General features: G+C 38.7%; 1 long non-coding RNA gene across 1 annotated transcript in view; it reads left to right on the top strand.

Annotated features, from left to right (window-relative positions):
• Positions 1–14,161, top strand: part of LOC146306681 (uncharacterized) — a 137,595-nt gene that overhangs the window by 57,198 nt on the left and 66,236 nt on the right. The window contains exon 3 of the long non-coding RNA XR_014768953.1: positions 2,709–2,831. This is a non-coding gene — a long non-coding RNA (uncharacterized LOC146306681). The remainder of the gene's footprint in view (positions 1–2,708; positions 2,832–14,161) is intronic.

The raw sequence follows: 14,161 nt of genomic DNA, 5'->3' as shown, positions 1-14,161 counted from the left end.
CACCTCTGACCATACCAAACATCAGTGGTTGGATGTAGTCCGTGGATGTATTACGTAAACTGGTTACTGCAATCCAAGATGGCATCCATTTTTTGGCCCCATCAACTGTACTTTGGGATGACGTCTTGCACATCTAACTCTCTCTGGGAGGGTTTTGCACATGTATAAAATCTTCATATTTTACTAATTCACATGTCCAAGGTTTTGTGTAGTGGTGGTTTATGGGTAAAATGTAAAATGTCTGAATTTTTTATTGTAGTACTGTGGAAAATCAGCAGCAAAGCTGAGTGGTGGCACTGTATCCAGCTCTCTTTCTACATCCACAGTGTTTCACCTGTAATCACACTCACAAAAAAACACTACTGTTAAAAGCAGGATGGGTTAAATGCAGAGAGTAATTCTGACTGTATACTTGTACATGTAATAATAAAGTTGACCTTTACCTTTAAAGACGAAGCTAGTCAACAAAATGCATAGCAGGAGTAAATTAATATTCAGAATGTGATTTGTTGGCATTATTAGCTATACAATGGTCGCAGTACTGAATAGTCACAGCTGATGTTAAATGTGACGTTGCCATCTATGGTAATGTAGAAGTTGGCCTTGAGTAAGTTCGACCTCCGAGACCCAAAGTCCTCTCACACACTGTTCCCTGTTTAGTCCTACGCAATGTGAATGGCACCACGGGTGTGAGGAGCTATTCATTTTACTCAGAATGAGATCAATAAAATCGAGCTCCCCGTGGAAACTGAATTGCATTGTATCTGGAGCGCCTTATTGCACCAATTCCACCCAAAAGTAAACAAAACATTAAAATGAAGAAAAATCTTAATTCAATACAAGCCTTGTTCGTCTATTCATTTCACAAACGTTTTCTGAATTATTTCAACGCTCCATTGATCTCATTGTAAATTGCTTCAGTGTATTCATAGAGCCGTCTTTGTGATAGATCTTTTCTCTTTTTTTTTCAAGAAGTGTTGTTCATGGAAAACTTAGTCACTGAGCCTCCTTCTTCTTTACAGATTCTTCAAAGGCCTTTTTGAGTGACTATGAAAAGGAAGTGTACTGATCGCTTCATGCATTATTGTGAGACAAAATCATATCAGCCCATACAGTTCATGAATACACCACTATTCATGAGTGTCAGACTTTAAATACCTGTTTTGCAAACCTACCACCCCTTCAATCTCCTCCTTCCTCCTTTTTCTTTCTCTGCCTTACCTTCCTTCTGGCTTCTCCTTCACCATAATTATTCATTCATTCAGCTTTCTCTTTGCATGCACATTGGCTAAGAGGTGCTGTAATCATTTTTTTGATAGAAGGCATTTTCCCCTGTAATCCAACTGAGCGTATGCCAGGTCTCACTCTGGCTCTTTTCATATGGAGGCAGAAGAGGCTGTGCCTCTGGAGGCTTAGCATTCTTAATCTGAATGGCTTTTTGCATTTCCTGCCGTCACTGTCAACACTGCATGCCCTCTCGACAAAATGCCACACAAAGCTGACAGTGTTTGAGCCGCGTTTTTACCTACAGGTTAATGCTCTATGAGGTTTTCTGCTCAAAGTATACTACTGATATTCCAATGTTGCCTTAATAATTGACTTTCCTTGTTAAAAAATAATTTAGTTAGCAACACTAGGAGTCTACACTCACGCTAGAAGTTCTGCAGGGCTGATCTTAGGTACAGTGGCACTGTAAGCTTAAAGTCGAGCTTAAAGTTAGATACTCTCACTATTAGAGTTAGATATTGGTGCTAAATACTCTCAATACTAGAACTAGAAATCTAGATACTGTTGATATTAGAGCTATTAGAGCTCTTGTTAATAAATCTAGACACTATTGATACTGGAGCTAGATACTCTTGTCACTAAAGCTAGATGTTCTTGATCCTAGAAGGCTAGATACTGCTCAAAATGCTGTTTCAACTGGACTTGAATGCTATCATTGGCGTACAACATGCTAACAACTACAACAGCAGGTATAATGTTTACCAAGTTACCTTTGTTCAGTGCTAAATCGCACACGTTAGCATGCAAAACACACTAAATTCAGAGTACAGCTGAGGCTAATGGGAGTGTCATTAGTTTTGCAGGAATAGTTGTAAGACAAAGCATCAGAGAAATCAATTAGTCGTCGAGACATTTCTCTCAGAAACACAAATTTCAACCTTAAGGTAGCCCTACAGGGAGTCAGGAGATCACCAATTAGCTGAGATATATCAGGCTGGATCAAAGTGGTGGACTTTATAATGCAGCTAGGACTTTAATTTTGCATTTGACTTTCTGCTTTGGTTTGCTCATCCTCTTTGTTCAAGTTAGGCTGTTATTACTAAACTTAACAGTATTTTTCACTGGATCTCTCATAGGTGGAATCGCTAAAATAAACCTGTGCAATGAATAAACAATGCTGTACTTGCATATTGCAGTCTACATATTGCAGACTGTCATTACTGATGGCATGCATACCTGTCCGATCATTAATATTGCTTCCCTGCCATGTACTTATTTGCAGAAGGCTGAGGTAGCAGAGAGAACAGGGCTAACAGGTGTCTGTTTTTGCTTTTTAAATGGAAACAAAGTAGCCGGTACAACATTAATGATGTCTCCAACTGTCAGAAATGTCTAACGTGTTTGTTTACCTTCCTGCAAAGTGCGGATAGCTACTATTAGTCCGTGTTGTTGATGCTGCAGTTCTGTCTCCGGCTCTCCAGACCCCACCTGCCTGCTCATGCTGCTGCCACAACATCACTTCAGGAATCTGATGAACTGTACCAACCTCAGATTAACCTCCCACCCCATCTTTCTTTTTCTGCAAACCCAGACCATCACTGGAGGTGAGTCATGCACTCACACGCTTGGCACATGGGAACTACTGTGCACGAACACACTATTAGACACACACACGGTGAAGTGAAGTTGCTCATTGACAGGGTTATAGAGAGGTTTAAAATCCACCTGCCCTCCACTGTCAGACAAGTCTGGAGTTTAATGGACTCAGGCGGTCTGAGCTCTCGGAGCAGCAGGGAGGATATTTTAGGATATTCAAGTGCAGACACTCTTAATTGTCAGGAATACAGTTTGAGATTTGAGACTTCTTTTCCTTGAAACTATTCACTAATATAGAAAAGAATAAGAGGCTTTGAGAAAGGTATTTATGCTAAATTGAGGTATTTTTGAATTAAAGAAAGAGGATTAAAATCTAAACCTAAACGAAAATCATTTTGAGTTGTAGAATTAATATAAAACTAATTTATTACATTTTATCTGTGAATGTGAAATATTTCATCACAACAGTACTCAAAGTGATTTGAAATTCTTATTGTGGATTTGCCCCGCCCTCCTTAGTTATTGTTGCTGCGTCTATTAAGTTTTCTATTTTTGCTCTGCTCATATGCACTTTACAGTGATAATAGTGGCATTTAACATTGAAATTGGCAGTAATTTTTGAAACTCTGTGTCCTCTATTCCACAGAGAAGTAAACAAAAGCAGCTTATCATTTCAAGGTGCAGTTGTGGACTTTGTCGGCCAGACCAGCCAGACCACAACCCAGACCAAAATCAGATAACAGCTACGGTAACCTGGCTTATACCTATGAAAGCGAGCCAGAGAGAGATGCATTGTTGTTGGCCCAATTTATGCGCCAGCCCTCTTCTGACTCCTCAAACGCCTCGGAACAAATCCAAATTCAACCATGAGTTTTGCAAATGCAGTGGTACCTAATGTTACTGCAGGTAGTAAGCTACCATAGTTAGTCAGACATGCTAACATCTGCAGCTTATCAGATGAAGAAAAAAAGTTTGATTCTTTCTTCACATTAACTCCCTTTTTTTCTTGAAGAGGCTTGAGGCTTTTGAAAGACTACAAAAAAGACGCCACCATCCAAACTCTTGAGATAATGAGAATTCCTCCTCTTAGAGCCACGTGCACACCGCTTCAACATGTAGAGAAATGAAAATCTTGACAAGCCTGTGGTGCCCAGTTACGGTTGCTAATCTATGACCAAGGAGAGGCGTTGCAAAAGGTCAGTTCAAGTAAATTCAGTCTCTATATCCAGATTGTTTTTTGCATGTATTTTTTTAATGAGGTACATCTTTTGGCCATTAAGACTGGAAACACTGAAGTGACTGGGTTTGACAGCATGTAGTGTGCGATATTACACACAAATACATTTGACACAAGTTTTAATGTGAATGAACCAAACCTAATTGAGTAAAAGTAGATATTTTTAACATTATCATCACTACCCACATCTCCTCTGAGAACAGAGAGGAATCAGTGTTGGCAGAAGTACAATCTGTGGTTTGTGTGTTAGCATAGATCATTAACTGTTTTCCCTCAGGGGATAAACAAAATATCATATTCTTATTACTACATGCATTGTAATCAGATGATGTTATTCATTATTTGCTTCTTTGTATATATTTAGACTATACCAGATTGTTTGTTGTGTATACACATACTGCTGTATTTCACAAAACACTGTTGGTCTCATTTAATCCTGCTGCAGTTTATGATATCTGTGTGAAATCATTATTCAAGGACGCTCATGTATTCCTTTAGCTGTGCTGACTAATAAGAGGCACAGTGTCTACTGAGGCCTAAACCACAAAGTTTTGGCTTCGCACTTGGGCTTTTCAGCAATCATTTATCTCCAGATTTTCTATTTTTGGGACACAAGTCAGTTTCTAAGAGTTATTTAGCTGACAGAGGCAGGAAGAATAGCTGAAGTTGTTTCCTGCCAGTTCTGAGGCACTTTAGCAGCAATGCGGTGAATCAGAATTGGATGATCAACTCAAGACCTTTGCTTCGCTTGTTCTTACTCATCCCAAGATGCGCGCATCAGTTTTTATACCTAGGTGCAGCCACAGACAAACACTTGTTTGTGGATTTTATATTCGTAGAGTCACTGCACCATAGATAGGTCTCCCAATATATAAGGAAAGTGTACAAAAACTTAAATGATAATGAATGTATCAAATTTGGATTAAAACACACACAACCCTAAATTACATAGCTAGATTGCTATTGTAGATTTGAGTTTCCAGTGGATTTTAAAATTTAAGCAAGTAGCAGAAAAAGAAACAAAGCACTATGTAGGTAAGGTTAGCTAACCCTCCTCTTCATCTTTTAAATTGATAAACATCACATGTATAATTCATGGTACAATTCAAACGGGATAAAAACAATTATTTGTCCTTCGCCATTTACTACAATTCATATTTTTTCTGAAGCAAGGTCCCTTTGGACACATCAGAAGGGGATGGACTTTGACTCTCTATTGGTCATAAAGTGTGACGAAAGGGTCTAACTAAAATTAAATCAACTAACTTGAAAAGCAAAAATTGTTTTTGTTTGTGTGACAAAGTGCCATTTCTCCAGTCAGTCATTAATTAAAAGAACATGGTCATCATTACAGCTGATAGTTTGTTCCTGAAAATCACATCAAGATAAGTCAGTGTATTCAATTATTGATCCAAAACCAAATGCCCATAGATAGACCTTAGTTTCTCTCTTTCAAACCTTACAAGTAAACTTTAGCAGGGTACTGATTTTTTACTTTCTTTGTATGAAATATTCTCTTTATCCACTTTATTTTTCACAGTTCACCTTTGCTGGTTTCATCTGAACCTTGACTCGGCTCCTTTGTAGCAGTTCAATAGTTACAAGCCAAAACGTCTGCTAAATGAATAACAGGATAGACACTCCATTCAGAAACAGTCACACTTAAAGATGAGTAGATAACCTTCACACAACAAAGGTGATTCTGAATTGTCTAAACTTCAAAGCTGTGTGCTGAATGCTGGTTGTCACACACGAGGCGGGTATCCTCAGGAACTGAGTAACCCGCGTGGATTTACATTTTATTTGTTGATTCTGTCATTTTTACGCACCTCTGGAGAATTCAAAAGGTAAACACTCCTCAAGGACACGTAAACCTAGAAAGCATTAAACCGAGACATGAAATGATATTAGAGCACCTTTTATAATTGTCTGGCACATTGAAATCATGAGGGAGGCTACAGAGTGACTCTGGTCCATCCAAAGGTCACGTGCAATATCTGAGATGCCAGAGACTGGATTTTAATAAATTTTGCTTTGGTTTGACGGGGCGATGACTGTCATTGCTTCACTGTGGCATTTTGCAAATTACACTGATTAGCCAAAGTAGAGCCGTACAACAATTATATTCAAATGGACGTCATGCGCAATATGTTTTGATGGTGTTGGACACATTGTCACAAAAGGTAAAGGAGTTTTACATCTTATTACTCCATCTGTGCAACTTTTAAACTCTCAACATTGCGGCTATTACAACATAATTTGTCAGTTAGAGTGACGGTCACACATTGCACTGATAAATAAGCAACACACTCAGTGATACATAATGATATTTAAACAAGCAATTTGCAACATAGAGCAAGTTATATATCGTGAACACACTATACTTCAGGACAAAGTACAGGACGATACTTTGAGTCACACATGAAATGAAGAGGGACATTTATATAATGAAAAATGAAAATGATAAATGAATGATATGATTGATGAGCAAACCAGTGTTATGTCATATTATATAAAGAATGTACAGATGATATAATACACACATATTAAACAGTGTAACAAAAAACACATTGATACATCATAAACATTTGATCAAACAGATGATGCAGGTGTCACTAAATAAACATCGAATGCATGAGCATGATGCACATCTAACAATCTAACAAATGAGGTTACAGACATGCATGAACCTCCGTACATAATGTGCATGAATCCAACAGTAGAAACCTGACCAACAAATGATGAAGAAAATGAACAAATGTTCAGACGGTACATCAAAAAAATAAAGAAAACATAGAGTGGAAACACTGAAAATATGTATCTATGAATGTATTAAACTTTGATTAAGCAACATTATTGATACTAAAATGGAATCAAGCATATACGATGTGAGCGGGGAAACCTTTCCTGAACTTATTTAGAAATATCACCAAACTCTATTGTTTGGTTTTCCAGAGCTGCAGTAATTGAATGACTGATGACAGACATCAAGCATCTAGCAAGCTGGAGAGACAAATACTTGTTCCAGGAGTTTGTGAAGACCAATCCAGAACTTAAACTTGGTTTGCCTATTGTTGCGTTATTGTTAATTATTGAAAACAGCTTCACATCATTAAACTAAACCGTTAAAGAAAATCACCTGGAAGGCTCGGACTGCTCGGCATAATTTAAAAGATGGTTCAATGATTAGAGAGGCTGCTTTCAGTCATTTTGAACATTTCCATGCATGCAGTAATGTCACTGCAGCAAATCATAACTATTTAAGCAGAGGAAACAGGGGAAATCATTTTTAGACGGCTCTAATGGAGTCAAGATTTATTCAGCTGCTTTACTCCAAACAGTTTCACAGTTTGAACTTCAACCTTTGGATGTGTAGAAGAATACAGAACATTCATTAATGTTACATCCTGACCAATCCTGCATGTTGGGAAATTTAAACAATCAGTGAAGAAAAGCTGCTGCGCCTCATGCGTAAATGCACAAAGCGTCTCTCTTAACACCCTTTTCACCAACCTGCAACCCATCGGCTATTAATCAGAATGTTCCTTTTTATGACCTGCAGATTAACTGCAGTGCCCACAAGGCAGAGTGTAAGCATGAACCTGCCTTTCTAGCGCATCTCATTATTTCAATAATGCATCCTTTAAATAGCAGGAAAATACTGCATCAGTGTCTTGAAACCAGCCTCAAGATAACAATGCGCCAACAAATGTGCCTGACCACAGCTCGTATGAACACCAACACACCCATGGGTGCACAGATGAATGCAAGTACTTTTTCTACCTGCACAACTTGGGCACAGGACATGAAAATGACAGTTGTGTTGGTCAGAAAATAGCAATGGCAGCTACGCTGTGTGCAGCTCTCTGCTGTGTGATATCTAATGTGTAAAAGTGCAATGGAATCAGGCTTAAGCAATCATGATATGCATGAGGCGTGTGACCAGCCGCGACAGATTTCACTGGGGCACGTGCCCCAGTATTGATCTGCAGTGCCACAGTAAAAATTTCACCAATAAAAAAAAAAAAAATCACTTCAGAGTTTTAAGTCTACATAGCATAGACTACAGCGCACATACTACTTAGTATGGTAATTCATTGCTACTGTATTCACTCCACATAAACAATGCGCACATGGCTAATTAATATGGTAATTTATTCACGTGTAGCGACTTCGGCTGGTAATACTTCCGTGTCAACTCGAAATCGCGAGAGAGAGAGAGGGGGGGGGGGCAGGCGATGAGAATCACTGCGTGAGGTAAGCTAGGTAACGTTAGCCGACAACAACTTGTTAAATATATTATTTTGATTTTGATTTGTCTCGATCTGTAACTCCTAGATGGATATCAGGAAGTTTTTCGCCCGCAGCAGGGATAAAGCAGCGAGGGATGAGAGAGGTAAGTGAAGTCCTAGCTAGCTAGGCAACATAAGTCTGTCTTAAGTTAATGCTAAGTTAGCTAACGTTATTCCAGGTATCAAGACAACCATATTAATTTGCTGTACGAGCTGCGGGGGGAATTTCCAGTGAGTCTCATCAGCATGAAACATAATGTTGGTTCTGGTCTGCTGGTTCTGCTCAGGACCTCTGCATCAATGATGATTTTGAGTAAGCTTGTGTTAGTTGACAGATGTAGCCTATGGATGGTGCAGTGCTTCTCAAATGGGCTATCTTCAGGAAGAAAAACATTTTTCCCTGTCATCAAGTCGTGAGCCAAATTTTTAAACCATTCAAGTTTAATTAAATTCAATTAGGCAGATGTTTACTGAAATAAATATTTCAAAAAGATTCACTGCTCTTCCTTTTTGCTTTTATCAGTAATGGTTTAGAAGTCTAGAGTAAAGTTACCGCAGTACATTTCAGGTGGTTAATCAAAGATTTAGACAACAACATAGTCTGATATGATTGAATAGTTTAAAGAACTATTTATGTTTTTAAAATAAGTGCTGAATATTTTCTGTTTTTTTCTTGCGCACTGCACGCTCTCATGAATTGTTTGTTTGTTTGTTAGGTCTAGTGACGCCCCTGCGTGTGACTTAAAAGACATAAATGCCACATTTTTATCATTGGCAGCATTGTTTTCCATTGTTTGAAGTTTGGCTGATGCTGTTTTGATTACATCATCCTGTTGGACCTTCTCCTTTTGCAGTTGTTTAAAGGCACCTGAGTGGAGAATTACCACCACCAACTGTTTATCATCCAACTTCTAGTATTCACAAACAGTAGTGAATGGAAATGCAGCATTTTCTTTTGCCATTTGTTTGGAAATTTGTTTAAAATTTGCACGACGTTTGAGTGGAAACCTGGCAGATGATTCCATCCAGATATTTTAAAATAGAAGTCTGGGCCATTTGCCTTGTCTTGATTATTTATCTAGTCACTTACAATCCCAAAACTGACAAAACGGAGCACCCTGCGCAAGCTGAAATATTAAGTCAGGGTAGATGACAGGTCTAGGAATAGCTGAAGACAAAACATTTAAAAGATAACCCAAGTTCAGCTCCCTGCGGAGCTCAGAGCTTCTGTTTGCAGAGCTGAAGCTCCAGTGAGACTCAGTTCTGAGTGAGAGATGATGCAGCTAATTGTTTTCCACCAGCCTCACAGGCCACGTTGACCAGCTCACAGCGAGGGGCCGTGACCACTCGCCGGTGTCTAGGCATGTGTTAAAAGCCTTCCCACAGTGCAACACGCCCTGGACTCATTTCACACCCTTTTCATTGTGAGGGAGCCCAGCCACGCGTGTGTGTATGTGTGTGTACATCTGAGTTTGATATTTAGTTGTTTGTGTGTGATTGAGTGTGCACATGCTCACTCACATTTCTGTGTCAGCGCCTGTGTTTGCTTTTTCTCTGCATGGAGAGCACATATGTCCCTGTGTGTGTGCTCTCGTGTGCGTGTTTAGACTTGTCATCCTGGCATGGCGGCCGACGATAAAGGCGACTACTCCTCTCAGCGTGATTTGTGTTGCCCAGAAGATTCCTCGTAGTGAAGAACATTTTCCACACGCCTGCTCTGATTTCTGCACTCGATGGAAGAATGTTTTGCTAATCCAATTTAGAACTAAAAAATATTTCTGTCATGCTGTGCTGCTCTGAAAATATATCTTTCTATACTAATCTGCACAAATGCAGTGCCAGTGTATGTTCCTAAAAATGATGTCTTTATTTGAAAACATATTTGACTTTAAGTTTGAGATTATTATCAAAAACAAAAGTGACACAAATTATATTTAGTATATTAAATAGAATGAAATGTGATAAAAGTGATGAAAGCTCAGGCAGGCTGCAGGAACACTGCAGGAGGGCAAGACAAGCACAACATTGCAATTTGACAATAACAAGAGTTGACAAGTCATACACTGTAAGTTCATCAACAATTTGTAACTGTAAATTGTCTGTCGATGTAAAACAGAAGCAAAAATACATGCTGTCTGACTTTAGTGACTGATAATTTCTTCCAGCTCATTCCAGCAAATTCCAAATCCGGAAAGGACAACACGGCTGTAGTGTTGTTGCAAGAGTAGTTCAACTTAATTTCTGATGACATCTCATGATCATTTTATCATTTAGTGCAGTAAATATGTTACAGATTTCTCCATAAATGTATTTTTGGTTCCTTTAAGTCTTACAAAGAGATTGACAGGAAAACCAAGCAATTTGATGAAAAGGTAGAGGGGTCAGAGGGTCTTCTGAATCACTGAGAGGTGTGCACAAATAACCTGCTGGGGTCAAACCGCCACCACTTAAGGGCTCATTGTGCTGTCAAGATCTTTAAAGGCTCTCGTGTGTGTTAAGCGAACGTATGAGTCGAGGGTAAATGTCACGGTTACATGGACACATCCTGTTAACCGCCTGTCCATTTCATTAAAGAGAGCACTGGATCTATAGTGAAGCCATCAATGATAGGTAGGATCCACACGTGTCTGTGTGTGTGGCATGGGTGTGCGTCAGTGTACATGTGCATCTTATCTGTAGAGTAAAGTAGTGTGTCACAGAGTGGCTGTAGGCAGAATGGAGAACATGATGTAATCTGATCATATTGGTTTGCCGCCCCCTGAACATAAAAGATGGCTTTATATCTTTAGCACGTTTTAACAGTCATTGTCCATGGGGAGTATTTTTCTGGCATGTTCTCAGTGAGATACTGCAGAAACACACAATGGCTTGCATCCAGTTAGTTGATATCCCTACTGGGGTATTTATACCAGTGCCTGCACAGAAAACATGGCCATGTTCACATTAAAATAATGTGCATACAGCATGTATGTACAAACCCCAACTCCAGAAAAGTTGAGACGCTGTGTAAGATCTACATTTTTATTTACATTTTATACTATTTTGGATTGACCTTATAAATGTAAAGGTAGGTGAATTACATTCTCCAGTCATTGATTGCTGATGTACGAGAGGAAAAAACACTCAGGACTTTAAGGATAGTGATCATTTGGGCCGTGCAGTGGAAGCCTCAGAGTCGGAGAAATGAGCTTGTGGTCTGTATGACAGAAGTGAAGTAAACTCCTGTGAGACTTTTTCACCCGAGGCGGGACAGAAAATCTGGAGTGGATTTCAGTGTTCTGCAGAGTCTGCAGAGACTCTGGTTGTCAGCTTGTGCACAGTCTCTTACAAAAAGCCCTTCCAATTCACAATTTTATCATGGTTAAAGGGGAGAGATTTCCTTGACGCTAGCCAAAGTTGTCCTATCTGCTTCATGTGCTCTGACCACATGCCTTTGGCTGGCACTCTCGTCATTGATTGAGGCCTGGCAATCACACATTTTGCCAAAATGAAAGTGCCTCTACTGTCATTACTGCCAGAGTTCTTCTCTGATGAGTGCCTTTAGTAAGCATTTTACCTCCAGGTCACCTTCTTGCTGCTTCATCTTATGTTAAAAAAAAAATAAGCCCCACTTTTCTTTCTCACACTCTTACACACTTGCAAGTTATGCAACGTGAAATGATATGCTTTGTGACTGAAGGCAACCCACCTGGTCACTCCATAGCCTAATCCACCTCATTTTGCACAAAATGACCCATGACTTTGGTGGCATTACCATTATTTGCTAAAGCTATGGCACGATTTGCTTAGGCTCAACACAAAGTCCACCTCTGAGCCCTCTAACATTTGCTGTAGAAATCTCCTCACTTCACATCTCCTGCCTTTTGGAGGACCCCTGCCTCTCATTGGATTAAAGGCTCATTTATGTCACCTTTTACATATGAAAATGGATATGTCTGTTTCAAACAATGGAACTGTCATGTCCCACATATTTCCATGCCTCCGTTAGAGTCACAAGTTGCTCCAAAGAAGAAGACAAGTAACATAGTGTTGCTGGAGGAGGTTGCCATAATATACCTCTTGAAAAAGAGGCAATCATGGAGGCAACACTGTAGACAGTGGTGGTCTGTGCAGTCATTAAATACATCGCAACATGTGGATGGAGAATTCTTTTCACTGACTAATTGAAGACGAATGTCATTTCGTTTCATACTGGAGGTACTGCTCTGTTTCATCTGTAGCCATTAAAGCTTTCACAAAATGTGCAAGAATACGCACACAATTCATTAGAATAAATGAGTCTAAACTATTAGCATTTTGATTCATGGCTATAGAAATCTGTGAACTCTGCATCAATTGTGCTTAAGGGGTTCTCAGCTGTTTTTTAAGTTTTATATCTTGTGAGAGATGGATATCAAAATGTAAATTAAAATCAAACTGTCAGACTCCTCCTGACTCTTTGTTCCTTGTATGAGTCAAACTTCAGACAAGTTTGGTCCTACAGTGCAACTCAATAGCAACTTTCACTTGACCTCTCGCTGCCTGACAAATCACCTCATATTTCAACTTGCCCCCAGTTTAAAACTCTCTTCTCTCTTTTTTTTTTTTTTTTCCAAATATTTGAAGTCTCAAGTTCAACTCAAGCACAATTTATTATATTTTTTTATTCTGAAGAAAGCTCCCTCCTGAGCCACAGGAAACATTATACATTATACACTTCTGTCATAGCATGAGTGGTACACTGCATGTTGAAAAATTGTTGGAGTACCCATCTAAAGTAACCCGTAGATTTTCACCACTAGAAGTGCTATGAGCCAGTACTTTGACGAGTAGGTCCCCGTTTTGTATCTTATCATTGCACAAGTACGACAATAGAGGTTAAATTTTAAAATACTATAGTGCTTTTTCAAATTTTGTAAGCAAGCAGTGCTTCAATAACTCATTCCTTTTTAGCTGCCGTTGAACACGATTAAGTTATCTGTTCATAATAAATGATAAAATCTGCAATTAACTGTGGTGAATGTAGTTTTATTCCACAAAATATTAAGCTAATTAAACCAAATAAATCAATGCTGTCATGGCTTACTAATTATGATAGGTACGTGAGATCTTTAAAAAACATGTGGACACATATTGTTGAATTGCATGCACATGTTAATTAATTTAATTATCAGATATGAAGAAAATGTCATTGGAAATTAAATTGAATGTGTTGTCAAGTGCTGCCAAGTACATGTAAGAGCATTTGTGGCTTAAATTCATTGTTGTAATTGACAAATATGTTTCTCTTCTTTACCCTGTTGCTCATTCTTTTCCTACTTGAATTTGCGTAAGGGATTGTTTCACCCAAGCACAGTTTTCTATGAGATATACAGACACATGCAGATAACTATTACTATTCATAATAATTGAATAAAAGAGTCAAACCATAACCCTCTAGTCACCACAGTCCACACAATATACTGTAAGATAATGTGATTACACATGGAGCAGCCGATAATGTAATAACCACCATTAATGTAATTAGTGCCTATTTTTCTGGTCTTAATGTAAAAAAAAGTTGGTAATATAATATTTTTTATCTGCAGTAAAAGAAAATACTGAAAAATGTAATAATCAGAGCCAATAATATAATATCTTATGTGTGTGTAGGATTTAGTGGCAACTGGCGGTGAGCTTGTAGTAGAACCTACAATAACTGCAAAAAAAAGGGCAAAAAGCCATATCTAGGGCCAGTCTTTGTTTTTTTTTTTTTTTTTCCAATGAGGGGATTTAGCCATTTTAATGCCAAGGTTTCCCTCCCCAGATCTTCAGGGCATCTTGGGCTTAG

This window comes from Lutjanus erythropterus, chromosome 22 (genome assembly GCF_056507025.1).
Source record: "Lutjanus erythropterus isolate fLutEry1 chromosome 22, fLutEry1.hap2, whole genome shotgun sequence".
NCBI lineage: Eukaryota > Metazoa > Chordata > Actinopteri > Lutjaniformes > Lutjanidae > Lutjanus > Lutjanus erythropterus.
Note: the sequence above shows the minus strand (reverse complement) of the source record. Positions and strands in the feature narration are given on the sequence as shown.